Here is a 26,304-nt window from a genome sequence, read left to right as displayed (position 1 = left end):
AGAAGCAACAGTTAGAACCGGACATGGAACAATGGACTGGTTCCAGATTGGGAGAGGCTGACGTGAAACAGCTTCTAATAAACTGGGTAGGTGCAAGTAATGTCTTTCAAAGTGTTTGTCTTTCTGGTTTCATAACACTTGGTATCTGTTTCATGGCTTTCATCATGTTCTGCAGTTATACTTTATTTTTTATTATTTTTAATTGAAGTCTAGTTGCTTTACAACATTTGCGTTAGTTTCAGGTGTACAGCGTATGTTTAGTGTTTATTCTGATTACATGATTTTTTTTATTATAGTCCATTATATATTATGACAAGATAATGAAATAATTCCCAGTGCTAGAAAGTAGATCCTTGTTGCTTATCTATGTTATGTGTAGTAGTTTGTATCTGTTAATTCTGTACTCCTAATTTGTCTCTCCCCACTTCCCTCTCTGCTTCAGTTACATTTTAGACTCTCTGATAGATGAAATACTTTTGAAGGTCAAGTGCTGTGTCTTTTTTTTTTTCCTTTTAAGTCCTGAAAATTTTTGAATTTCATTTATAGAATTATGTATTTCATTCTTTTGAGCCTGGCAAAATTAACTAATATTTTTTGTATCTGTCTACCCACCCCCAAGTCTCTTTGCAAATGGAAAGAGAAATCATTAAAGCCCTTTCATCAGGATGTAACACAGAAATATAATTTCATTCAGAGTACTCCTTAAAAGAAAACTATATTTTAATTTAAATTTTAATCCTTGAGGAGACATTAGATGTTCCCACTGTTTAATTGTTACAGCTAATGTCACCCTCTGTGTAATTTATTTTTCAAAATTGATTTAACCATTTTACTTTCCTTGCTTTTAAGTTTTAAATTTTGCAAACATGATGAGTTATTGAGTTGTTTTTCAGCCGCAGTAGCCGTATTTCATTTCAGGCTCTAGTCATTATATGATCTAATCACACGTAAGCACAAGCACTACAAAGACATTTGTTTCCTTGGACATTTGTCTTTAACCTGCTGGCTATTCTAAACCTTTTATGCTTTCTTTTTGGCTCAAACTGGCCATTAGCCCACTGTTCTTCACAGATGACCTTGTCTTCTTTCTTGAAGGGATCAATGCCATCTGTCTTGACGTCGCCCTGTTTCTAAATGTCCCAAACTTCATCCATCCCAGTGATCCAGGAAACAGTGCATTTGTCTAAGGAAGCAGTCCTTTATCCCTGGCTGCACAGGAGATCATCCCAGCGCCCAAGTCAGAGCCCACAGGGCTGCTGATCACATGGACTAGAGTGGAGGCTGGAGACCTACAGGTTTGCTGTGTGATTCTGTGGCAGCCAGGGCTCAGAACGCGAGTCTGAAGAGAGCCCTTCCACTCTCACCTGGACTTACCCCACGGAGGACGTGTTCCACCTGATCGCTTGGCCTCTCATCCTCTCCAGACTAGAACACTTTCCCTCCTCAGGCTTCTCTTAAAGCTACCATCTAGCCCTGTTCTTCCCTTCTTGCCAAAGCGAAAGAGTACACTCTTGCTACCACGCATGGACTCCCGGATTCTTGCTAACGACTCCACGCCCCTCTAGTGAGAATGCTCCCTCAGAGCCGCCAGACAGCCTCTGAATCATCGCTGATGGAGTGGTTCTGTTGCAGTTCTTACTCATCCTGTCTGAAGCACTCCACGCTGTATGTTAGTTAGTTCGCTCTTTTCCTGTGACTTCCTGGAGTTGGCGTCTTCTCCTGACCCACTGACTTTGCATTCCGTCTTTTCTAACTGACAGATTGGCTTTTAAACAAGGGTTCGTGGCTAGCTATAGGGATTGCCAAGTGCTCGGTGGTAATAGAATTTGCCTACTGGTGCAGGAGCCACAGGAGACCCGGGTTTGAGACCTGGGCCGGGAAGATCCCCTGCAGGAAGAAATGGCAATCCACTCCAGTATTTCCCCAACAGTAAAGCTCTTTCGGGGCCTTGATAAAGCCTCGTGCCCCCTCCCCACCAGCAGCCTCACTAAAGCCAGTGGGAAGGCACAGTCCACACAGGGAACCACATGAGGTCTCCTGACTCGGGTGCTCAGAGGGGCTTGTGCTTCTAGACCCTCCGGGACTGGAACAAGTGGAAAGATGGCCATTCCCAGGACGCAACAGAACTCTTGATGTCCTAGAAGAAAGCTTACGTGTTAATCTCCTCAATGTCAGGCTGCGATTGCTGTCACTCAGTTGCTCAGTTGTGTCCAACTCTTTCTGACCCCAAGTTTCAGGAGCCTTGTCCAGCACCACAGTTCAAAAGCATCAATTCTTTGGTGCTCAGCTTTCTATATGGTCCAACTCGCACATCCATACATGCCTACTAGAAAAACCATAGCTTTAACTATATGGATCTTTGTTGGCAAAGTAATGTCTCTACTTTTGAATACACTGTCTAGATTTGTCATAGGTTTCCTTCCAAGGGGCAAGTGACTTTTAATTTCATGGCTGCAGTTGCTATCTGCAGTGATCTTGGAGCCCAAGAAAATAAAATCTGTCACTACTTCCACTTTGTCTGCCTCTATTTGCCATGAAGTGATGGGACTGGATGCTAAGAATTTAATGTTGAGTTTCAAGCCAGTTTTTTCACTCTTCTCTTTCACCCTCATCAAGAAGCTCTCTAGTTCCTCTTCACTTTCTACCATTATTGTGATATCATCTGCATATCTGAGGTTGCTGATATTCCTCCTGGCAATTAGTAATTGCCCTCCCCTCTTTCCCAGTAGCATATTGGTATCTTCTGACCGGGGGGGCTCATCTTCTGGTGCCACAGATCCCCTTCTCCTCTTGTCTTCAATCCCTCCCAGCATCAGGGTCCTTTCCAATGAGTCAGCTCTTCGCATCAGGTGGCCAAAGTATTGGAGTTTCAGCTTCAACATCAGTCCTTCCAATGAACACCCAGGACTGATATCCTTTAGGATGAACTAGTTGGATCTCCTTGCAGTCCAAGGAACTCTCAAAAGTCTTCTCCAACACTATAGTTCAAAAGCATCAATTCTTTGGTGCTCAGCTTTCTTTATAGTCCACCTCTCACATCCATACATGGCTACTGGAAAAACCATAGCCTTGATTGGATGGACCTTTGTTGGCAAAGTAATATCTCTGCTTTTTAATATACTGTCTAGGTTGGTCATAACTTTCCTTCCACGGAGTAAGCGTTTTTTAATTTCATGGCTACAATCACCATCTGCAGTGATTTTGGATCCCCCCAAAATAAAGTCTGTCACTGTTCCAACTGTTTTCCATCTATTTGCCGTGAAGTGATGGGACCAGATGCCATGATCTTAGTTCTGCATGTTGAGCTTTAAGCCAACTTTTTCACTCTCCTCTTTCACTTTCATCAGGAGGCTCTTTAGTTCTTCACTTTCTGCCATAAGGGTGGTGTCATCTGTGTATCTGAGGTTATTGATATTTCTCCCAGCAATCTTGATTCCAGCTTGTGCTTCCTCCAGCCCAGCATTTCTCATGATGTACTCTGCATGTAAGTAAAATAAGCAGGGTGACAATATACAGCTTGACATACTCCTTTTCCTATTTGGAACCAGTCAGTTGTTCCATGTCCAGTACTAACTGTTGCTTCCTGACCTGCATGCAGGTTTCTCAAGAGGCAGGTCAGGTGGTCTGGTATTCCCATCTCTTTCAGAATTTTCCACAGTTTATTGTGATCCACACAGTCAGAAGCTTTGACATAGTCAATAAAGCAGAAGTAGATGTTTTTCTGGAATTCTCATGCTTTTTCAATGATCCAGTGGATATTGGCAATTTGATCTCTGGTTCCTCTGCCTTTTCTAAAACCAGCTTGAACATCTGGAAGTTCATGGTTCATGTACTGCTGAAGCCTGGCTTGGAGATGAGTGCAATTGTTTGGTAGTTTCAGCATTCTTTGGCATTGCCTTTATTTGGGATTGAATGAAAACTGACTTTTTCTAGTCCTGTGGCCACTGCTGAGTTTTCCAAATTTGCTGCCATATTGAGTGCAGCACTTTCACAGAATCATCTTTCAGGATTTGAAATAGCTCAATTGGAATTCCATCACCTCCACTACCTTTGTTCGTAATGATGCTTCTTAAGGCCCACTTGACTTTACATTCCAGGATGTCTGGCTCTAGGTGAATGATCACACCATCATGATTATCTGGGTCATGAAGATCTTTTTTGTACAGCTCTTCTGTATATTCTTGCCAACTCTTCTTAATATCTTCTGCTTCTGTTAGGTCCATACCATTTCTGTCCTTTATTGAGCCCATCTAGGATATTGAAAAGCAGAGACATTACTTTGCCAACAAAAGTCCATCTAGTCAAGGCTATGGTTTTTCCTGTGGTCATGTATGGATGTGAGAGTTGGACTGTGAAGAAGGCTGAGCGCCAAAGAATTGATGCTTTTGAACTGCGGTGTTGGAGAAGACTCTTGAGTGTCCCTTGGACTGTAAGGAGATCCAACCAGTAAAGGAGATCAGCCCTCGATGTTCTTTGGAAGGAATGATGCTAAAGCTGAAACTCCAGTACTTTGGCCACCTCATGTGAAGAGTTGACTCATTGGAAAAAGACTCTGATGCTGTGAGGGATTGTGGGCAGGAGGAGAAGGGGATGACAGAGGATGAGATGGCTGGATGGCATCATCGACTTGATGGATGTAAGTTTGAGTGAACTGCAGTAGTTGGTGATGGACAGGGAGGCCTGGCGTGCTGTGATTCATGGGGTCGCAAAGAGTCGAACATGACTGAGCGACTGAACTGAACTGAACTTACATGAAATATTCCCTTGGTATCTCTAACTTTCTTGAGGAGATCTCTAGTCTTTCCCATTCTGTTGTTTCCCTCTATTTCTTTGCACTGATCACTGAGGAAGGCTTTCCTATCTCTCCTTACTATTCTTTGGAACTCTACATTCAAATGGGTATATCTTTCCTTTTCTCCTTTGCTTTTCACTTCTCTTCTTTTCATAGCTATTTGTAAGCCCTCCTCAGACAGCCATTTTGCTTTTTTGCATTTCTTTTTCTTGGGGATGGTCTTGATTCCTATCTCCCGTACAATGTCATGAACCTCTCCATCCATAGTTCATCAGGCACTCTGTCTATCAGATCTAGTCCCCTAAATCTATTTCTGTGTAGTGTGTACAAATATCAAATTATTATGTTGTACACCTAAAACTAATGTTGCACACCAATTTTACCTCAAAATAAATAAGTAAATGAGCAATTATTTAGTGAAAGCATATTAGAAAGCTGTTTACAATTGGATACACACACACACACACACACACACACACACAAGTATATTCAGACATGTTCTTATTTAGGAAATTGACTTAAAATCATCAAATGTTTACAGTGGTTTTCTCAGGATGGTAACATTATGGGTGCTTAATTTCAACACTAAACATATATTTTATATTAAGAATAAGTAGTATGAAAAAATGGTGAATGATTCTCTCTTGCCTTCAAAAGAAAATTTCATCATCTTAACATTCTCTCCAAACTTTTCCAGTGACTCTGAAGTGTCTTTTCCTACTACTAACTTCTCTGTTGTCCACACTGGTGATAAACTGAGCCACCTACCACTCCTAAAAGCAGCACAGTGGCAGACTCTTAACGGTATTTGTTTCTAAAGCTCCTGTCCTTCCCGTCTCCACCTGTTTAGAAAATGTCCTCTTGTCAGGACCTAGCTATCCTGACACCAACTGTTCTGCATGCGCGCATGCTCAGCCCAACTCTTTGCAGTCCCGTGGACTGTAGCCTGCCAGGCTCCTCTGTCCATGGAATTTTCCAGGCAAGAATACTGGAGTGGGCTGCCACTTCCTACTCCAGGGGATCTTCCCCACCAGGGATCAAACCTGAGTCTCTTACATCTCCTGCATTGCAATACAGTTCTGGCACTAGACACGAGTTAGTGTGGACCCCAGAAGATAAAGTGTGTGCTCCCCTGTAGGGAACAAGGTATAAGGAAGGTTGAGAAGTGCTTGCAAACGAGACTCTCAACCAGGGCTGAACATTCTTGCAAACGAGATGTTCAGCTAAGAATCCTCTGTTTGTTCCCGTGGGAAAAGAACATTTCTTGCACACAAGGATGTTTCTCTGATTCCTCAAAAGGAACAGACCCAGGGACAAAACGGATTCTAAGTTGATAAGGAAGTTCCCCAAAACAAAGTCTTAGCTGCAGTAAATAAGTTAAGGTAAAGGTTATCTCGCCCTGCGCCTGCGCACTGTATAGTCGCTGAGTTATGGTGTTTGGCAACTTGCCCTGTAGATTGTTGTGCAAAAGATATAAAATAAAGCAGCTGTAAGAAGCGAGAGTTAATATACAAAGATTAAAACCACTCTGCAGTGTCGCCAGCACTCCCCGACAAGAATGCCGTATATCAGACACCAGCCACACTAAAGGGTTCCCAGGCCACCGCATTTCTTGGCCAACTGGGCTCTAAAATCTGAGGTTCCCACAGGTTTGGCAATTTGCTAGAATGACTCAGAATTCAGGCAAGCACTGTTCTTGGGACTGCAGGTTTCTTTCTAAGGATATAAATCAGAGCTGGGCAGGTGAAGAGGGCGTCCCGGCTGTGGAGCTTCCATATCCTTTCTCCATGGAAACAGTGCATGTTGCCCTCCAGAGTGTCGAGTGCTCACCAGCGAAGAAGCTCCTCGCAGCTCTGGTGTCCTGACAGTTCAGTGGTGTTTCATTACACAGGCATGACTGGATCACTGGCCACAGGGCTAGACGCAGTCCCCGGCCCCACCTTCCCGGAGGCTGGGTTGACGTGCTCTAATCATACGGTTGGTCCTTCTGGTGACCACCCCATCTTGAGTCATGTCTTTAGCACAAATGCAGGAGTAATCCAAGGGTTTAATTTAATAGTTTACTTTAATCATAAACAGCTTAGGAAATCCCAAGGGTTTCAGAAACTCCATGCAGGAACCCAGGACAAACACTAGACAAACCCTTCGTTCTGTGATGCCTGCTCAGAGGCCAGCCTCTCCTGTGACGTGTCCCTGGAAACACTCGATCCAGTAGCGCTTTGCCCTCATCACCCTCTCTTACTGATTAGTTAGTCCTGTGTATGTCCTTTTTCCCTTTAAGCTGAAAGTTCTTTGAGGGCTGAAAACATAACTTGCCCATCTTTCTAATTAGCACCAGTGCAGTGGCACTGTGGTTCATTTTCGACCAGATTTAACTTGGAGGCAACATTTCTCTGAGAAACCTTCATCTTTTAACTTTTGTGAAGATCTGTTCTTGTCCAGGAATGTTATGAGCAGACATGAGAGCCATTGTTTCTCACCTTCTCGAGGATTACTTGTGGATGAGAAGATTTTCATCCATACTTTATACTTTGTCAATTATTAAGCTAGATATGCAGTCAAATGCTCAAATCAATGTAACTGAAGCCATTCTTGTGTTTCCTTTTGAAGGTAATATCTTGACAGTCATATCCTTTTCATTTCAAAGCTTTCTGAGCTGTTCTTGATTCTCCAGTTTTAGGTAACTCTTCGTTTAGGCCTCTTGGATGAATTCCTAGATTTATTGCAAGGAATTACTAGTCTTTAGAAAAAATATATATATTCTTGGGGCTTCCCTGGTGGCTCAGTGGTGAAGAATCTGCCTGCTAATGCAGGGTACAGGGGTTTAACCCGTGGTCCAGGAGGATACCACATGCCCCTGGAGCAACTCAGCCCAGGTGCCACAATTCCTGATGCCCACGTGCCCAAAGCCAGCGCTGCAGAACAAGGGAAGCCACCGCGGTGAGCAGCCTGCACACCGAGCCCGGATAGTGTGTTCCTAGAGAAGCACTCGCTGCAACTAGGGAAGACCCACGTGCAGCAATGCGGATTGAATGCAGCCATAAATGAATGAGAAGAAGATTCCCAAAGCAATATACAGCTGCAGTGCAGTTCTTATCAAGATCGCAATGTCATTTTCCAAAGAAATAGAGGAAAAGCCATCCTAAAATTTTTTTCGAAGCACAAAAGACCCCAAATAACCAAAGCAATCCAGAGAGGTCTTGCCACCTTTGTTCCTGTCAGCTTGTCACTTCTCTAACTTAAAAGCGCTAGCCATAAGTAATGAGAGAGGAGAAATTCCTGTGTTCTCGCCTCCAGATCATGTTCATAAATATTAAGTATTTATTCTTTGTGCCTTGTTCACTCGTTCAAGACATGGGGAGCACGGCGAATTCCTCCAGCGGCAGGAAGTATGTGAAGGAGAGAAGTGCCCGAGGTGGGATGATGGGGGTGGGTGGGTCTTGGGGGCTGCAGAACTGGGGCCAGCTCGGCTGCTGGGAGCCAGCATAGGGAATCCCGCCCGTGGCAAAGGTCATGAGGAAGGGGGCCTGACAAAACGCAAAGGCAGGATCAGGCCTCAGGGGTCCCCCCTGGATTTTCTCAAGCATCTGCCCCCAAAACCAGAGTCTGCCTGCTTTACTGTGTCATGCTTTCCACCTACTCTTCTGACATTAACAGGGGGCTGTCCCTCCACCACCTTTTTCTGGAAAAAGTTAATTTAGAGCTTTTAGATAATAAGTCTCCTGGGCATAATAAGAGTGTTTCAATCCAAAAACCCCTCTGATGGCTTTCCAGCCTGCCTGCCGGACTCTTACAGATGCACATGTGATTGTTTGCAGCCTCCCGACCTCAAGAGGCACAGGAAGCTTAAAACATCCTAGGAATGTAGGGGCTTCCGAGAAGTCAAAATCATTAGAATAGGACTGATTAAGGGTTTCATTGTTGAGCCAACACTTGCTGCCAAGTTTTCATATCGTTTATTTGTTGATATAGTTGGTATGTAGAAAAAACAGGTAGTAGCCCTGATATTAGCAACATTAGATCTTTGAGTTAAGTACTTTCTTTGTTATAACCCACTGCACCTTTCTTCTACGGGAATGTAACTTTATTTAGTACTTTGAGGGTGATGCGGATTAAAGAAAAAACACTTCAAGGGAAAATGAGTTTTCTGGTTGATAGAAATTTATCTAGGAAAAGAGCCATAAAAATGTTAACAGGCCGCCTGGCCAGAAGATGATGTAAAACCACCTAAGACCTTTTGTATACAGGAAGGTATGCAAAAGGAAAGCCTGGTCTCAATAAGGGTCAGGACTGCTGCCCCTGCATAACTCTGCATATTCCATTATTTCTTTATGTACAACTTGGGGTATATAAGCTGCTTTTGAAAATAAAGTTGTGGGTCTGGCACCAGTGCTTGGCTCCCCCATGTTGTTCTTTTCTCCCCTTATCAGGCTGAATTCCCATCTGGAGCACAGAGGCTCTCCATGTCTACTTATTTGCCCTGGCTTCTAAGACCCATGTGAGAGGGAGCCCAAGGTGGGGCACTCTCCGCTATTCAAGCGGGCACCGGTGGCATAACATAGATGGTGCAAGCTCCTTGTCTCGGAGCTTTATTGGTCTCCTGTGTAAACCAAGTTATTCAGCCTCTTTTCTCCACTAATTTTCCTACTACACTATTCTTTCCTAATCTCTCTTTATATCTCTAATAAATAAGTCTCTCTTCACCGACTCCATCCCCGCTTCGAATTACCCTGGATCCACCGGGGCTGGACCCCGGCACCCAGACCCTTCTCATTTTTCAAGACCAACCCAGATTCAATTCTTTAAATAATTTTTGGAATTTTTAGGATTCTGTCTGAGGCAAACTAAAACATCTGCAGGCAGATTTGACCTGTAGTTTCCAACCTCTGATTTGAACAATTTACTTATCCTTGACAAAATTTGCAAGCCCTATAATAATTTAAAGGTTTAAACAGCCTTTTTTAAATGAAATCCTGTAACACATTTTTTTCAAGGCTGAATATATTATGTGTACGTCTTTGCCAAGGTCTTCAAGGTAACTTTTAAACTTCTAATGAGGTGAAATTCCTTTTATCAAAACAACATGGCCTTTATTTTAATAGATATGTTGCTTTGTGTTAAACATGTAAGTATTTTTCAAAAGATAGGTAGCAAAGATTTAGAAGCTGTCACTATAAAAGGGCTTATAATTTGCTTTGGCTATGGCTGCAGAGACACAAGAAGATTATTTTCCTCAGCTTGACTAATGTAACTAAAAGGTATGAATCCAGTGTCTGTGTAGATGTAGCTGAGTGATAGATACCTTTTACATGATAAACCCAGCTAAAAAGTATTTAGGCTCTTAAGTAATTGTCCTTAATGTATTGCTTTTTGATTTGTGGGTAAAATCACATAATAGTGGGCTATGAGAGAAAGTTATTGAACTCAATGAGTGCAACTCACTTTTCAGCCACAGAAAGTGAGGTCCTGATGGGGACAATATGTTTGTCAAATGATGAAGGCTAGTCCTAGAACCAGACTAGAATCAGCCTGGAACCCAGGCTTCCTGGGTTTTGACTCTCCTATGTCTGAAAATGCAGGCTTATATTTATGTAAAACATAAGCATATATCATTCATAATTTTTGGAAGGCAATTTATTGAGATGTGAAAGTGACTTTTTTGATTAATGCTTTCTGATTATTCCATTTAAAATTTTGAATATAAACTCAAGATATTGGGGTCTACTGTGTCTAGGAATGGGAACATAGGGAAGAAATTCCAGTTCTGATGATTCTCCAGTCCTCCCTGCTACAAAAACATTCAACAGAAAGCAGAGTTTTGTAGATGGATGTCAGGGTTCCTAAATCAAAATTATTTTCACTCTGAGTCATTTGTAGGCCAGAATGTCTTTTTTCTGCTGCTCTGAGCTCACGTTCAAGCACTGTCATCATGCCCCTTGATGAATATGGACAGAACTGAACTGGGTAACTTTAAGGGCACCACGACATGGAAGAGAAACTGGGACTAGTTTAGAGGCACTGTGTGCCAATGCTGGTCAAGGGCCTTCTTCGGCCCAGAAAATCACCAGTTTCATAAGGAAAAGTCAAATGGGGTGAAATGTAGAAGTATAAAAATCTTTCTGTTAAAGTTAGTGAATCTCAGGGTCTTTCCTGGTGGCTCAGACAGTAAAGAATCTGCCTGCAGTACAGGCAACCTGGATTTGTTCCCTAGGTTGGGAAGATCCCCTGGAGAAGGAAATGGCAACCCACTCCAGTATTCTTGCCTGGAGAATTCCATGGACTGAGGAGCCTGGCGGGCCGTTGTCAGTGGGGTTGCAAAGAATCAGACATGACTGAGTGGCTAACGCTTTCGCTTTTTTCTTTCAGTGAATCTCAGGAGTTCTCTGGTGGCCTAGTGTTTAGGACTCCAGGCTTTCACTGGTGTGGCTGGGGTTCAATCCCTGGTAGGGGGACTGAGATCTTGCAAATCACATAGTGCAGAAAAAAAAAAAAGAAGTTAATGAAATCTCTTAAGCATATGTGAGATGACAGTGGGCACAGATAGACCGGGCCTGGGTGTAGAAAGTTGGGGTGCAGTTTTGCCTGCTGGACATAGAGAATGAGTTTGTTCTTGTACCCCAGTCTCTCCATCTCTCAAGGTCACTCTCCCACCTCAAAATGAGTGCGTGGGATTCAAGCTTCCTACCTGATCTCCTTTCTTATACAGTCTCATCTGAGGGGACCGCCATGGCACCCAGGCATGCAATTTAGAGGGAGGCCTATTGCCACTTGTCGCTGTTTCCTGTAGTGTTTGCAGACACTCTCGAGTGCTGAGGACGACTGGCAGTGCCAACACAGGGCTCAGGATGCAGTGGCTGGATGCTTAGTTGCGGCTCTCTGGAGCCTGCACATGTTACCTTATATAGTAAAAGAGTCTTTGCAGATGGGATTGGGTTAAGGGTCTTGCAATGGGGAGGTCATACTGGAATACTGGCCCTGAATACAACTGGATGTGTCCTTCCGAAGGAAGGCAGAGGCATATTTAATTAGACAGAAGGTGGCAAAGTGACCACGCATGCAACACGGCTCTGAAGGGACCACGAGCTGCAGAGTACAAGGACTGGAATCTGTAAGAAATCGGAAAAGGCAAGGAAGCCATTCTTCCCTGGAGACTCTGGAGTGAGTGTGGGCCTGTGAAACTGATGCCAGACCGCCAGCCTCCTACTGTAAGGGCAAAGGCGTGTGTCGTGTGAAGCTACCAAGCTCGCAGTAATTTGTTACAACGATCAAAGGAAGTGAGCACAGGAGTATCCTGGTTTTCAGGAATCTTGCCCGAGAGAGAGAGAAAGATTTTCTGAAGGAGAGCATTATAGATTCGTAAAGATTAACTGTGGGGCTTCCGCGGTGGCTCGATGGTAAAGAATCCACCTGCCGAGGCAGGAGACGCAGTTTGGTCCTTGGGTTGTCGGAGGAGCCTCTGGAATAGGAAATGACACCCTGCTCCAGTCTTCCTGCCCAGAGAAGCCCATGGACAGAGAAGCCTGGTGGGCTACTGTCCACGGGGTCGCAAAGCGTCAGACACGGCTGAGCACACATGCGCACATGACACCGGGGCTGGGCCCCAAAGGGGCCTGGGGCTGCACTTTTGTGCTGGTTTGACGTTTTGTCCTGATGCGTGAGCACCTTGCTCAGAGGCTTGGTCAGCTCTGAAGGGTTTGGAGCCGCACTGCTAAGCTGGTTTTGCTCGCTCCCGTGTGTGCACGTGGAAGCCTGCACTGGCCACGGCTGCCTCCTCGCTGGTCAGATTCCATTCTGTCTAAGCGTGCGTGGAGGTGCGGTTGGCAGCGTAGACTCTGCCTTAGCGCGGAGCAGCACCAGCATAAGAGGGTCCGGAGCAGAAGCCCGGTGCTGGGGCGGGCCTGGCCAGCTGGCCGGAGCACCAGGCCGTTTGCAGTCGGCTGCCTTCATGCCATGACTTTAAGCAAGCGGGTCTCAGTTTCTTACAGCCCTCCAGTAAACCCCCTTGGTTTTCACACCGGGTTGATGGGCTTGTTTACTGGATGTCTGGCTGCAAGGCTGGGTTGCCTAATATGTGGTTCAGATCCCTTCATCCTCAGGGACACTCCCTGAGCCTGCGATACCCTTGCTTGTCTGGGTCACGCACTAGGTGTGTGAGTCCCAACCAGATCGCCTCTCCTCTCTTCCTACCAGACTCTGTGTGGAGTTTTCTTTACAGCTGTGATTTTAGAAGAGTCATTTTATGAGTCTTCAGGCCAATTTCCCTGAGAGTCGTTCTACATGTCGTAGTTTTGATGAGGGCAGGTGAGCTTCGCCTCCTCCCGCTCTGCCATCTTGCTCCACGTCCAGGCCAAAGATGGAAACATGAACTAAGTACAATTAATTCAACGTGAGATTAAAAAACAAGACTGACCCCTTTCTCTTCCGTTTCTCAATATAATGAGTGCATTGCTTCTTTTTTTTTTTGGTCAAAATTAAGTCAAAAGCGACATTTCCCCTGATTATTTCTTTTTCTCTTTAAATCTGGCCCTATGGCATAGTTGGTAGCTGAAAACATTCAGCATTTGTCGACCTTATATTTACATCAGATAAAAACAAATCTAAAATATTGTCTATAAAATATTATCTGAATTGAAACTTGTGCTTGAGATTCTTGGAGCACACATGATGTCCCCTAATGTCTAAGAATCTCTTAATGATAATTCTCTTCACTGTTGTCTATGCTAAGACGCCCTACATTTGGGTAATGAAAAAGAATGTCAGTCGTACTGGGGACAATGGGCTTTCTAATGTCATGGCAAAAGCAAGAAAAACAGACCTTTGTAACTAGAAGGTTTTTACTTTTTGAATCCGGAGATCAGAGTACACTGAATGAGCTTGATTGTGACAACATTTGCTTTCATTTTCTTGTGTACCAAGTTTTTTTTTTTTTTTTTTTTTTAAGTGCCCCACCTATCATTCTGGGTCCTTAGCAGACAAGGCCTGTTAGGGAACGGTCTGGAAGGTTTCTGTGATTTCCTCTCCCCTGCCCCTCCCACATCCTGTCTTTGAGACTGTTTCCTTCTGATACACGGTGACTTAGTCAAAGTTCTCCAGTTTAGATGAGACAAAACAGTCCTTTAGATCTCTACTACTTAATGTCTGCTCAGCACAGTGTGACAAAGAATTGATAGAGTCCCACTGTTTGCAAAATTCAGATAAATCTTATGGATCTAGAACTTAGTTTCTTTAATTAAAAAAAAAGAGCACATTTTCCTAAGTCAGGCAAGATTCTGAAGTTTCAAAGTTGTTATTTTTTCATGAATCTTTCCAATACTAGGAAATCCAATGTTCTTAATAACCATCACCGTATATGCATGAAGGGAATGTTTTGATCACAGCCTCGAGTCTTTCACTCTAGGTTTTCATTCTGAGGTGACTAGCAGGTCTAATCACCACCTTTAAGTGGACGTGGCCTACTTGGCTTGGCCAGATTGCAAAAGGAAAGATGGATTAAACAACAACCCAACTGGGAATTTGTAGTAATTTTTTTTAATTAAAATATAGCTGATTTGCAAAATTAGATTACTTTTAGGTATACAACATAGTGATTTTTACAGATTATACTTCATTAAACGTTATTATAAGATAATAGCTACAATTCCCTGTGCTATATATTGTATCCTTATTGCATATCTATTTTATACATGGTAGTTTGTGTCTCTCAATTCCATACCCCTCACCTCCCGCTCTGGTTCCCTCTCCTTTTGATAACCGCTAGTGTGTTTTCTGTGTCTGTGAGTCCACTTCTGGTTTGCTACCTACATTCATTTGTTTTTAGATCCCACATATAGGTGAGGTGGATAGTACAATATCATCTGAATTGATACTTGTGTTTGAGGGTCCTAGAGCACGCATGACCTCTCCTCATGTCTAAGAATCTCTAATGATAATTCTCTGACTGCTATATTTGTTTCTCTCTGACTTATTTCACTAAGCATAATATTCTCTAGGTCTACCTATGTGGCCAAAATGGCAGAATTTCAGAAATTTTTACCGCTGAGTAATATTCCATTGTGTGAATGTGTGTATATGTGTATATGTGTATGGCTGTGTGTGTGTGTATATGTGTATGTCTGTGTGTGTATGTGCGTATGGCTGTGTGTGTGTATATATGTGTATGTCTGTGTGTATGTGCGTATGGCTGTGTGTGTGTGTATATATGTGTATGTCTCTGTGTGTGTGTATGTGTATGTCTGCATGTGTATGTATGTGTATATATGTGTATATCTGTGTGTATATGTGTATGTCTGTGTGTGTGTGTATATATGTGTATGTCTGTGTGTGTGTGTGTCTGTGTGTGTGTCTGTGTGTGTGTGTGTGTGTGTGTGTGTGTGTGTGGCTTCCCCAGTGGCTCAGCAGTAAAGATTTCACCTGTGACACAGGTTTGATCCCTGGGTTGGGAAGATTCTTGCCTGGAAAATCCCACGGGCAGAGGAGCTTGGTGGGCTCCAGTCCATGGGGTCACAAAGATTCGGACACAACTGAGTGACCCGCCACCACCATCAATATATATAACACACTAAAGGCACGAATGAGTGACTTCACTTTCCCTTTTCACTTTCATGCATTGGAGAAGGAAATGGCAACCCACTCCAGTGTTCTTGCCTGGAGAATCCCAGGGACGGGGGAGCCTGGTGGGCTGCCATCTATGGGGTCGCACAGAGTCAGACACGACTGGAGTGGCTTAGCAGCAGCAGCAGCAGCAGCAAGCAGAAAGTTGGACCATAGACCTTTGAGAGCTCTTCCAGTATTGAGTCAATGAAAGCCATGTATTGAAACTGGATTATAAATCCGGTTGAATCCACTTGAAACTGGATTATAAGTATATTTCATCAAGACCAGAGATTTTTCCCGAGAAGGAATGTGGAAGTGTAGTCATGGATCACAATTTGGTCTCAAATGGCTTCATGCTGGGGAAGAAAGAATATGTGAAGACGGCATGATGACAGGCAATAATCCTGGAGAGCAGCCCCATGGCCCTCAGAAAGGCTGTGGACAGTCACTATTCTCACCCTTCATGGGTTGGAGGAAGCTGGCAGGGCTGAGAGTCCCAGGTTGCAGGGCATTGTGTGGGTATGAAAGACAAGGCTTGCTGTTGTTGCAGGAAGAGGGACCCTTTCCAGGACCTGGAAGTGGGCTCTTGTCTAACACTTGGAGATGAATTGTCCAAGGAGACACATCTGCTGACAAAGCAAGAGATTTTAGTGGGAGCGGGCGCCCGGGTGGAGAGCAGCAGGGTAAGGGAACCCAGGAGGACCGCTCTGCCATGGGGCTCGCAGCCTCAGGTTTTATGGTGATGGGATTAATTTCCGGGTTGTCTTTAGCCAGTCATTCTGACTCAGAGTCCTTCCTGGTGGTGCAAGCCTTGATCAGCCAAGATGGACGCCAGAGAGGATTCTGGGAGGTGGCTGGACGTGTGGTGTCTCCTTTCGACCTTTCTCAAACTCTTCCGGTTGGTGGTGGCTTATTAGTTCCGTTTTCCTTACCAGGACCTCCTGTCTTAAAACCACACATGCAGATGGTTACTATGGTGCCTGGCCAGGGTGGGCGGTGTCAGTCAGCGTGCTTCCTCTAACGCTATGGTTTCCACGGTGACCAGAGGGTGTAATTGTGGATAGCTCTTCTTCTGATGTACAAATATCTGTTCTGTCTACAACCACAAGCAAGTTAATTTGCCTGGGTGTTCAAAACAGGTTTTTACAATCACTCTCCAGGGCCCCAGACCCTTCGTTTATAGATTTTAGGGTTAATCCAGAGAAAGCTAATGGTCTTGTTTGCCTGTTTTATTGATGTGGGTATCTTGGTTATGTACCTGTTATGTTTTCCTGTGATTCCTTCTTTCCTCCCTTCTCTCCTCCTCACTTTGTTCTCTCCTCCTTTTTCTCATTCTAGGAATCAGAGAAGGATCTTTCAAAGGAGGGAATATATAAGAGGATATATTCATTAAAGTAAAGATTCAAAAATCATTAAAGATTTTTGAGAGCAGGGGATTAGGAACCACTTTTCAGTTTCATTTGCCTCAGTGGTGAATTCATGGTGGAACTGTCAGAAAGTGAAATGAGCAGGCACTATAAATTTCCTTGGTTGAATACGTTTAGATGTCTTATCAAGAAGCCGTGATTGAATATATATATGGAGGAGATATTGAGGAGAAGCAGTTAATTTTTAAATAGTTTGAGAACAAAGGGAACCTGACTTTGTCCCTCTTTGACACATGACTATTTGTTGTTTGAGCTTGGGAGATGAGCTTCACAGATAGTACTCATTTCATAGGAATATTGTGAGGATGACATGAATGTGATGGTTAATTTTATGTGTAAAATTGAGTTGGCCATTGGGTGCCCAAATATTTGCTCAGACTTTATTCTGAATATTTCTGTAAGGATGTATTAGATGAAATTAACTTTTAAATTGGTGGTTTTTGCATAAAACAGATTGATCTCCATAAATGTGGGTGGGCTTTATTTAGTCAGTTGAAGGCTGAATAGAAAAAAAATTCCTTCTTGCTCTCCCCTGAGCAGAAAGGAATTCACCAGCCTGCCTTCAGCCTTCATCTGCAGCTTTAGCTCTTTAGTCCCACAGGCTCAATCTAGCACACTGGCCCTGCTGGGTCTCCAGCCTGCCAGTCCGTCCTGTAGATTTTGGACTTGTCAGGCTCCATAATCACAGAAGTTAATTCCTTATAATGCTGTTCTCTCTACACACCCACACACACACCCACACACCCACACACACCCAGACACACACCCAGACACACATACACAGCCTATTCATTCTGTTTCACTGAAGAACTCTAATACAATGAGGTAATATTATTATCTAGATTTCACAGCTATGGAAACCGAGGCTCAGAGAGGACAGACAGCTTGTGGCAGAGACAGGATTCAAGTCAGATGTGTCTGACTTCAGAACTGGGCACTTATCCACTTTCCTGCCTCACGGGAGAGGGAACCATCAGAGACATGGTAGCTCCAGAATTACATAGCCAATAAGTCCGGGTTTCGAGTTCTGGCTTCCAGTCCCGGCTTAAACTCCATCTGCTGCTGCTGCTGCTAAGTCACTTCAGTTGTGTCCGACTCTGTGCGACCCCATAGACGGTAGCCCACCAGGCTCCGCCATCCCTGGGATTCTCCAGGCAAGAACACTGGAGTGGGTTGACATTTCCTTCTCCAATGCATGAAAGTGAAAAGTGAAAGGGAAGTCGCTCAGTCGTGTCCGACTCTTTGCGAGCCCATGGACTGCAGCCTACCAGGCTCCTCCGTCCATGGGATTTTCCAGGCAAGGGTGCTGGAGTGGGGTGCCGTCACCTTCTCCTAAACTCAGTCACGCAGCCTCTATCATGTCTTGCTGCCGTATTCCTTTTCCTCCTTCCTTTCGGTTTGGAGAGAACCGGGGGTGCCAGTTCAGTAAGGCCCAGGGCAACAGAGACAGTCCAGCCCCACCCATATTGATAAGGATCCTGTTTGTGGTTGACTGCATCACCTGGGTCCTCTGTCACCTGTATAAACAAACACAGTGGAAGTTCCTCTCAGGCATTTCCAAGCAGTTTGCAGCCTCTGTGAGGTTATCAGTCAAACAGTATATTTGGTTTACAAATCAAGACATCTGTGAAAGCCGATTTGTAAGTCCAATAAGTGCAATTCTGGGTCACAAAGCCCTTCGAGAGAATTGGAGCTTTGAATTAGTTTAAAGGCTTCATCTCCAGCCCCCAGAGGAAAAGCCCTTTCCTCCCCCTCAAGGGTAAGATTCATATTCCTGTGATTCATATTCATCTTTCAAGATACAAGGTTTTTTCACAGTTCTTTCCTTTTTGAAAGTGGGCGTCATTTTATCTCAGGTTTAAACAATAACTGCATATCTCCAGTGCTTGACTGTTTCTGGAAATCTATTTAATTTCACAAAACAAGTTACCAAAGCATACAGTCTTGCACAATTTCCATTTTAATAATATTAAGTCTACCTGAAATTTAAATTTAGATGACTGTAGTCCAATGCCTGGAACGTTCTGTCTTTTGAACGCTGCTCCTTTGTGGGAGGAATACCTATTGGACTAAAATAGTTTTTTTATTTAGGCTTATTTGGGGGAAATATTAAAGGGGGAAAATATAAAACTTGAAAATCATTCCCACCCCTATTGCTTTGCGTTCGTCAGAGAAATAGATGAGTACAATCAAAAAATGACTGAAACCACAAGAAATTCATTTTGGATAAAGAGTTATATGTTCTGCTAGATCTTAAGAAGGAGCTAAGAGCCAACAAATTACCTGAGGGTTCTACAGCTTTTTTTTCCTGCCTCGATTGCCTTGCCTAAAATTCTTTCCAAAATCAACTATTCTTTTCAACTGTGTCTTAACCTAGATCACTTGTGTTCAGCCATTCACCTCTCTCTTACTCCTTTAAAGAAGAAGGATGCATTACTTATCTGTAAGTGCATTTCTTTTCTGTTAGTGAGCAAGTAACTTCTCAGAGAAGATATTTTAGTGATTTTGAAAAAGCATTTGCTTTTTACACTGATGGGATCTCGTGGATAACAGATGGATGATGGCATTTGCAATCAGTTCAAAATTTTGCTCTACAGCTTACTAATCAGGTGCAGATTCAGCTCACCAGTTCCAGCTCTGCGCTCAGTTCCACCTGCGGCAGTTCCTCCACACCATCAAGCAAGTCCCTGACACCAGCTGGGTACCCTACAGTTCAACACAATTCTGACACGACCTAACTGGAAACAGCGTCAGACTTGGTAGGTGAAGGCTGCCCTCCCTTTCAAATGTCAATTACAAGTCCAGGTTGTCACTTGCGCTTCTGACCACCGACTATAAATCAGAAGACCCCATGACCCTCTCTTTGGGTTTGGTTAATTTACTGGAGTGGTTCACAGAACTGAGGATTTTTACTGAATAAAAACTTACTCACTAAATTGTAGATTTATTGCAAAGGATCGAGATGTACAAATCAGCAGCCTGATGAAGAGTTACATGGGATGAGGTCCAGAAGAGGAGAACTTTTGTCCTCATGGAGCATGGGTCCGGCACGGTGGCATGGGGACACATTCTGGCTCTCCAGCCTGGAAGCTCTCCAAATCCAGGCCCTTGGGGGTTTTATATGGAGGCTTCATTACACAATTGACTAAATCACTGGCCATTGGCGACTGAGTCAACTTCCAACCCTGCTCAGCTTCATGGAAGTCAGGGGAGTGGACTGAATGCGCCCACCCTCTAATCACATGGTTGGTTCCCCTGGCAACCAGCCCCCTTCCTTAGCGTTTTCCAAAATTCATCTAATTTACATAAACCCAAAGGTCATTGAAAGGGGCTTACTATGAATATTGAGACAGCTTTATTGTTCCCATCACTTAGGAAATTCCAGGCATTTTAGGACGTCTGTGTCAGAAACTGCAACAAAGACCTAATATACATTAATCACTTACTATTAATCACAGTACCACACCAGGTAATTTTAAAATTAAGGTAATGAGTCCTCTGAACCTCAGCCTCCTCAATTGTACTTTGGGTGTAATGATACCTCCCAGGATAATTTTGAGGAACAGATGGACTTACAAAGTGCTTAGTACAGTGGGTCTTGAATGGAGGTACTCGATACTCCACAAAACACATTCAGACACATCATCTCATTTTTACCTTTACAATATTTCTGTAGATAAATGCCTCTTCTCCCATCATTCTTTTTACTGAGAGAGGAAACTGAGGCAGAGAGGGTTTAAATGCATTGCTCAAGGCCACAGTAACTAACAGGTCTAAGTACGACATCCCAGCTTCTTCCTGGTTTATTTCTATGATTTGCTTCTGAGTCCTTTTAATTAGGAAAAGAGCCTGGTCCACTGAAGGAAAACCCCTCAGTGTGTCTTTATCCGGAAAGGTCTGTTGCAGGAAGGGGGACCCCTTCCAAGGCCCGAGAGTGGGCTCTTGTGTAACACTCTGAATTGAATTGTCTGCGGAAGCACAGAGTCTGACAAAGCAAGACTCTACTGGGAAAGGGTGCCCAAGCAGAGAACAGTCAGGTAAGGGAACCCAGGAGGACTGCTCTGCCTTGTGGCTCACAGTCTTGGGTTTTATGGTGATGGGATTGGTTTCCAGGTTTTCTTTTGCCAATCACTCTGACTCAGGGTCCTTCCTGGTGGCGCACGCATTGCTCAGCCAAGACTGATGCTAGCGAAAAGGAGCACCTGGTGTTGCTTTTTGACCTTCCCCGAACTCTTCTGGTTGGTGGTGGCTTATTAGTTCCATGCTCCTTACTAGGACCTCCTGTCATGAAATAACTCACGCCATGGTTGATATGGTGCCTGGACAGTGGACAGTTTCATTCATTGTGCTTCCCCTTTCAGGTCCAATAGACCCAGGTCTGTGAAAGGGAAACTAACTCTAAATGTCTGTTGTGATTATTTTGTAACTTTTCAAGATTCCACATTTAACCAATTGACTTCTGCTTCTCAGTTTCTGCCCTTGGTTTCTACGATTATGTGTATTGTTCTGTTCACCTTTCCCCCTGGATAACTTTCCTATAAAAGTTTCTTAGTTATTGACCTTCATCCTAGCTTCCCAACTCATTCCCTCTGTGAGAAGATAATTGTTTCTTCGATGCACAAATAGGTACAAAATATTTGTGGATTAAAGCAATGGATGGATTGATCATTAAAAAAAAATATTACAGCTCGTTCAAGAGAAAACTTGCAGAGGAAAATTGAGGTGGAGAAGGTGATGGTGTAAGAGTGAGACATGAATACCAACATAAATATGATCCGGTTCTTGCCACCAATCAATTTACAGTTCAGTAGGCAGAAAAGTCATAAATATTTAACATCTTGAATATCTTTTGCATCTTTGCTCCTTTAATAAATACTCCTATATTAGAGAAATCAGCAGAGATGCTTGTTATCCTTAAAGGGTTTGTTTCTTAGTTGGGGCAGCCTCTTGAAACAACAGTGAGTGTAAGTACTTGCAGCTTTTGAGAAACTGGGCTTTTTGTTGTTGTTTATTCATTAATGAACTTTCACATGATGGATGTAGTGTTAGGTGCTCAGGGTGCTGGGTGGCTGTTGGAGTCATAATCATCTTTTCTTGTGGTGGTGTTAGGGGAAGCACGCTGATTGAAACCGCCCACTCTGGCCAGGCGCCATAGTAACCATTTGCACGAGCTGTTTTGTGACAGGAGATCCTGATAAGGAATACGGAACTAATAAGCCTCCGCCAACTGGAAGAGTTCAGGAAAGGCCTAAAGGAGACACCGTGTGTCCGTCCACTTCTCAGAATCCCTCTCATTAGCATCCATCTTGGCTGAGCGATGCGTGCACCACCAGGAAAGACTCTGAATTAGAATAACTGGCCAGAGACCACCCGGAAACTAATCCCATCACCATAAAACCCGAGACTGCGAGCCACGAGGCAGAGCAGTTCTCCTGGGATCCCTTCCCCCACTGCTCTCCACCCGGGCGCCCTTTCCCAATAATCTCTTGCTTTGTCAGCAGATGTGTCTCCTTGGACAATTCATTTCTGAGTGTTAGACAGGAGCCCAGTTTCGGGCCCTGGAAGGGGTCTGCCTTCCTGCAACAGTGGTGGGCTCCCACTCAACATGGGTCATCTGGTGGAAATAACAGATACGATATGGCAGAGGATAATTTTTTCTTTCTTTCTTTTTTTTTTTAAGGAAAGAAGCTTCAAGCTGCTGTAGATGTAAGAATGAAGAGAAAATCTGCTTAAATGGGTCTTTGTTCTAGGAAGAATCATTTGCATTGCCCTTCTTAGAAATGCAAATGTCAGGCAAGTAGGCCTTGGGAAAAGATGTAATGGTTATGTAATTGTCTTGATAAATACTGTTTCAAATAAAATCTCTTAGTAGGCACAGGAAGTCTGAGAGTTCAGCTGGTCAGTTCACCTAATACCTGAGGCTCTTCTGAGATGGTGGGACATAGAACCCAAACCCAGCGATTTGAAGTCAGTGAAAGCCAACTTCTTAGGTGGCTCGGCCTTAGCCAAGACACTGAAGGTGGAAAAGGATGCCGAAGACCCTAAACAAAAGAAAGGGGAGTCTGGGTTGGTGATCGAGATTCACACCAAAGGCCTGGGTTCTTGGAGGAGGAATGATTTGGCTGACATTGAAAGCACCTGTGAACCTACCTTTACTAACAGTGATAGTACTTTGTGGAACAATGGCTGATCAAGGGAATGTAAACTGAAATGATCCAGTGTTCGTATCATGAACTCTTTGTTGCAAAATTCAGACTTAAAGAAAGTAGGGAAAACCACAAGCTCATTCAAGTATAAGCTAAATCAAATCCCTTATGATAATACAGTGGAACTGACAAATAGATTCAAGTTATTAGATCTGATAGAGTGCCTGAAGAACTATGGTTTGTAACATCGTACAGGAGGAAGTGACCAAAACCATCCCCCAAATAAAGAAATGCAGGAAGGCAAAGGGGTTGTCTGAGGAGGCCTCGCAATAGTTGAGGAAAGAAGAGAAGTGAAAGGCAAGGGAGAAAGGGAAAGATATATCCAACTGAAGGGAGAGTTCCAGAGAATAGCAAGGAGAGATAAGAAGGCCTTAAATGAACAATGCAAAGAAAGAGAGGAAATGTTAGAATAGGAAAGACTAGAGATCTCTGCAAGAAAATTGGAGATGTCAAAGGAGTACTTCGTGCAAGGATGGGCACCATAAAGGACAGAAATGGAAAGTACGTAACAGAAACAGAGGAGATTAAGAAGAGGTGGTAAAAAGGCACAGAAGAACTATACAAGAAAAGTCTTAATGATCCAGATAACCATTACAGTGTGGTCAGTTACTTTAGAGCCTGACATCCTTGAATGTGAAGTCAAGTGGGCCTTAGGAAGCATCGCTATGAAAAAAGCTAGTGGAGGTGATGGAATTCCAGCTGAGCTATTTCAAATCCTGAAGGATGCTCCTGTAAGTGTTACACTCAGTATGTCAGCAAATTTGGAAAACTCAGCAATGGCCACAGGACTAGAAAAGGCCAGTTTTCATTCCAGTCCCAAAGATGGGCAATGCCAAAGAATGTTCAAATTTCTGTACAATCCCACTAATGAATACTATCTGCACATGCTAGTAAGGTTATGCTCAAAATTCTTCAAGCTAAGCTTCAGCAGTATGTGAACCTGAACTTCCAGACTTACAAGCTGGATTTAGAATAGGCAGAGGAACCAGGGATCAAATTGCCAACAATCATGGGATCATAGAAAAAGCAAGGGAATTCCAGAAAAACGTCTACATCATTGCTTACAAAAGCATTCAACTCTGTGGATCACAACAAACTGGGAAATTCTTTAAGAGATGAGAATCAGTTCAGTTCAGTCGCTCAGTTGTGTCTGACTCTTTGCGACCCCTATACCAGACCACTTTTCCTGTCTCTTGAGAAATCTGTATGCAGGTTAAGAAGCAACAGTTTGAAACAGACATGGAACAACAGACTGGTTCAAAATTGGGAAAGGAGTACAACAAGGCTTTATATTGTCGCCATGCTTATTTAACTTGTATTCAGAGTACCTTATGCAAAATGAAGGGCTGGATGGCATCAAGATTGCCAGGAGAAATATCAACAACCTGAGCTATGCAGATGATACCACTCTAATGGTAGAAAGCGAAGAGGACCTAAAGAGATTCTTGATGAGGGTGAAAGAAGAGAGTGAAAAAGCTGCCTTAAAACTCAGCATTCAAAAAGCTAAGATCATGGTATCTGGTCCTATCACTTCATGGCAAATGGAAGAAGAAAACATAGAAGCAGTGGAAGATTTTATTTTCTTGGGCTCCAAAATCACTGCAGATGGTGACTGCAGCCATGAAATTAAAAGACTCTTGCTCTTTGGAAGGAAAGTTATGACCAACCTAGCCAGCCTATTAAAAAGCAAAGACATCACTTTGCCAACAAAGGTCCGTATAATCAAAGCTATGGTTTTTCCAGTAGTCATGTACGGATGTGAGAGTTGGACCATAAAGAAGGCTGAGTGCCAAAGAATTGCTGCTTTTCAACTGTGTTGTTGGAGAAGATTCTTGAGAGTCCCTTGGACTGCAAGGAGATTCAACCAGTCCATCCTAAAGGAAATCAGTCCTGGGTGTTCATTGGAAGGACTGATGCTGAAGCTAAAGATCCAATCCTTTGGCCTCCTGATGTGAAGAGCTGACTCACTGGAAAAGACCCTGATGCTGGGAAAGACTGAGGGCAGGAGAGTGGGTTTTGACAGAGGATGCGTTGATTGGATGGCATCACCAACTCAATGGGCATGAGTTTGAGGAAGCTCCGGGAGATGATGAAGGACAAGGAGGCCTGGCATGCTGCAGTCCGTGAGCTCTCAGTGAGCTGGATATGACTTAGCAACTGAACAAGAATTTGTCCTGTTGTCCTAGACAGAAACTGAGGCTATTCATGCACTAATTCAGCAAGTATTTACTCAACACCTACTTGACAAGTGAATATGGCAGAGCCCCAGCCAGCTGTGAACCTGGTCTGAACTTCCATCAGGAGGGAAACTCTGCACTTGAGTCTAGGGTGTCTGGGTATATCTTGGGAGGCCTCTGGACAAAACTACCCTCACCGTGAAGGAAAACCCTTAGATAAAGTTTTGTTAGCTCCCATGGGGCTGTAGTCTTCTATAAGAAAATAAGTCTGTTTTTTGGTCAATTTTAACCATTATGAAAATCACGGCAGAGGCATGTGGGGAATCCAAAAGCCCGGAGAATAAAGGCCAGAAGCATGGAAAGAGCGCCCGTGAGATGGGACTGAGGCCCCCCAGGACCTGGCCTCGGGCCCTGCTGGGCTGCAGACCTTTGATGGACCGAGGCGTGCTGTGCGCTCTTGCTCGCCCAGTGGTGAATGGACCCGGACACAGTGGTGATTTTTCACTCGTTTCACTGTTGCCTGTGGAGTATGTCGGGAAAGGTAATTTGTTATGATGGTTTACAAGGACTCCCACCAAGAAGAAAGGTACTCAAAGAACCGTACTCACAAAACTGCACCTGAGAAGCCTTCTCTGCATCTGCCCTGGGGACACGATCCTGGACTTCAAGGCTGAGCCTGACGCCAGATTGGAAGGAGACACGAATGTAAATTTTTGCTGCCAGAGGGTTGACTGTCAGATTATATTTTCCAAAGATGCCTGTGAGAATATCTTTGAAACTTTCCATTTCCGCATCAAGAAGTGAAGTCTCGGGGCTTCCCTGGTGACTCAGTGGTAAAGAATCTGCCTGCCAATGTAGGAGACACAAGTTCGATCCCTGGTCCGGGAAGATCCCACAAGCCGTGGACCAGCTAAGCTTGTGTGCCACGACTGTTGAGCCATGCTCTAGAGCCCAGGAACCACAACTACTGAGGCCCTCAGGGCTAAAGCCTGGGCTCCACGAGAGAAGCCACTGCAATGAGAAGTCCGTGTACCCCAACTAGAGTAGCCCCCACTTGTCCACAGCTAGAGAAAAGCCTGAGTTACAACGAAGACCCAGCACAGTCAAAA

At 43.9% G+C, this 26,304-nt stretch overlaps 1 long non-coding RNA gene across 1 annotated transcript; it reads left to right on the top strand.

Annotated features, from left to right (window-relative positions):
• LOC108634100 lies at positions 1-22,828 on the top strand. Its single transcript, XR_001917378.1, has 3 exons — positions 1-86; positions 19,410-19,571; positions 22,493-22,828. It is a non-coding gene; the product is annotated as an uncharacterized LOC108634100 (long non-coding RNA).

Source organism: Capra hircus, chromosome 27 (assembly GCF_001704415.2).
Source record: "Capra hircus breed San Clemente chromosome 27, ASM170441v1, whole genome shotgun sequence".
Taxonomy (NCBI): Eukaryota; Metazoa; Chordata; class Mammalia; order Artiodactyla; family Bovidae; genus Capra; species Capra hircus.
Note: the sequence above shows the minus strand (reverse complement) of the source record. Positions and strands in the feature narration are given on the sequence as shown.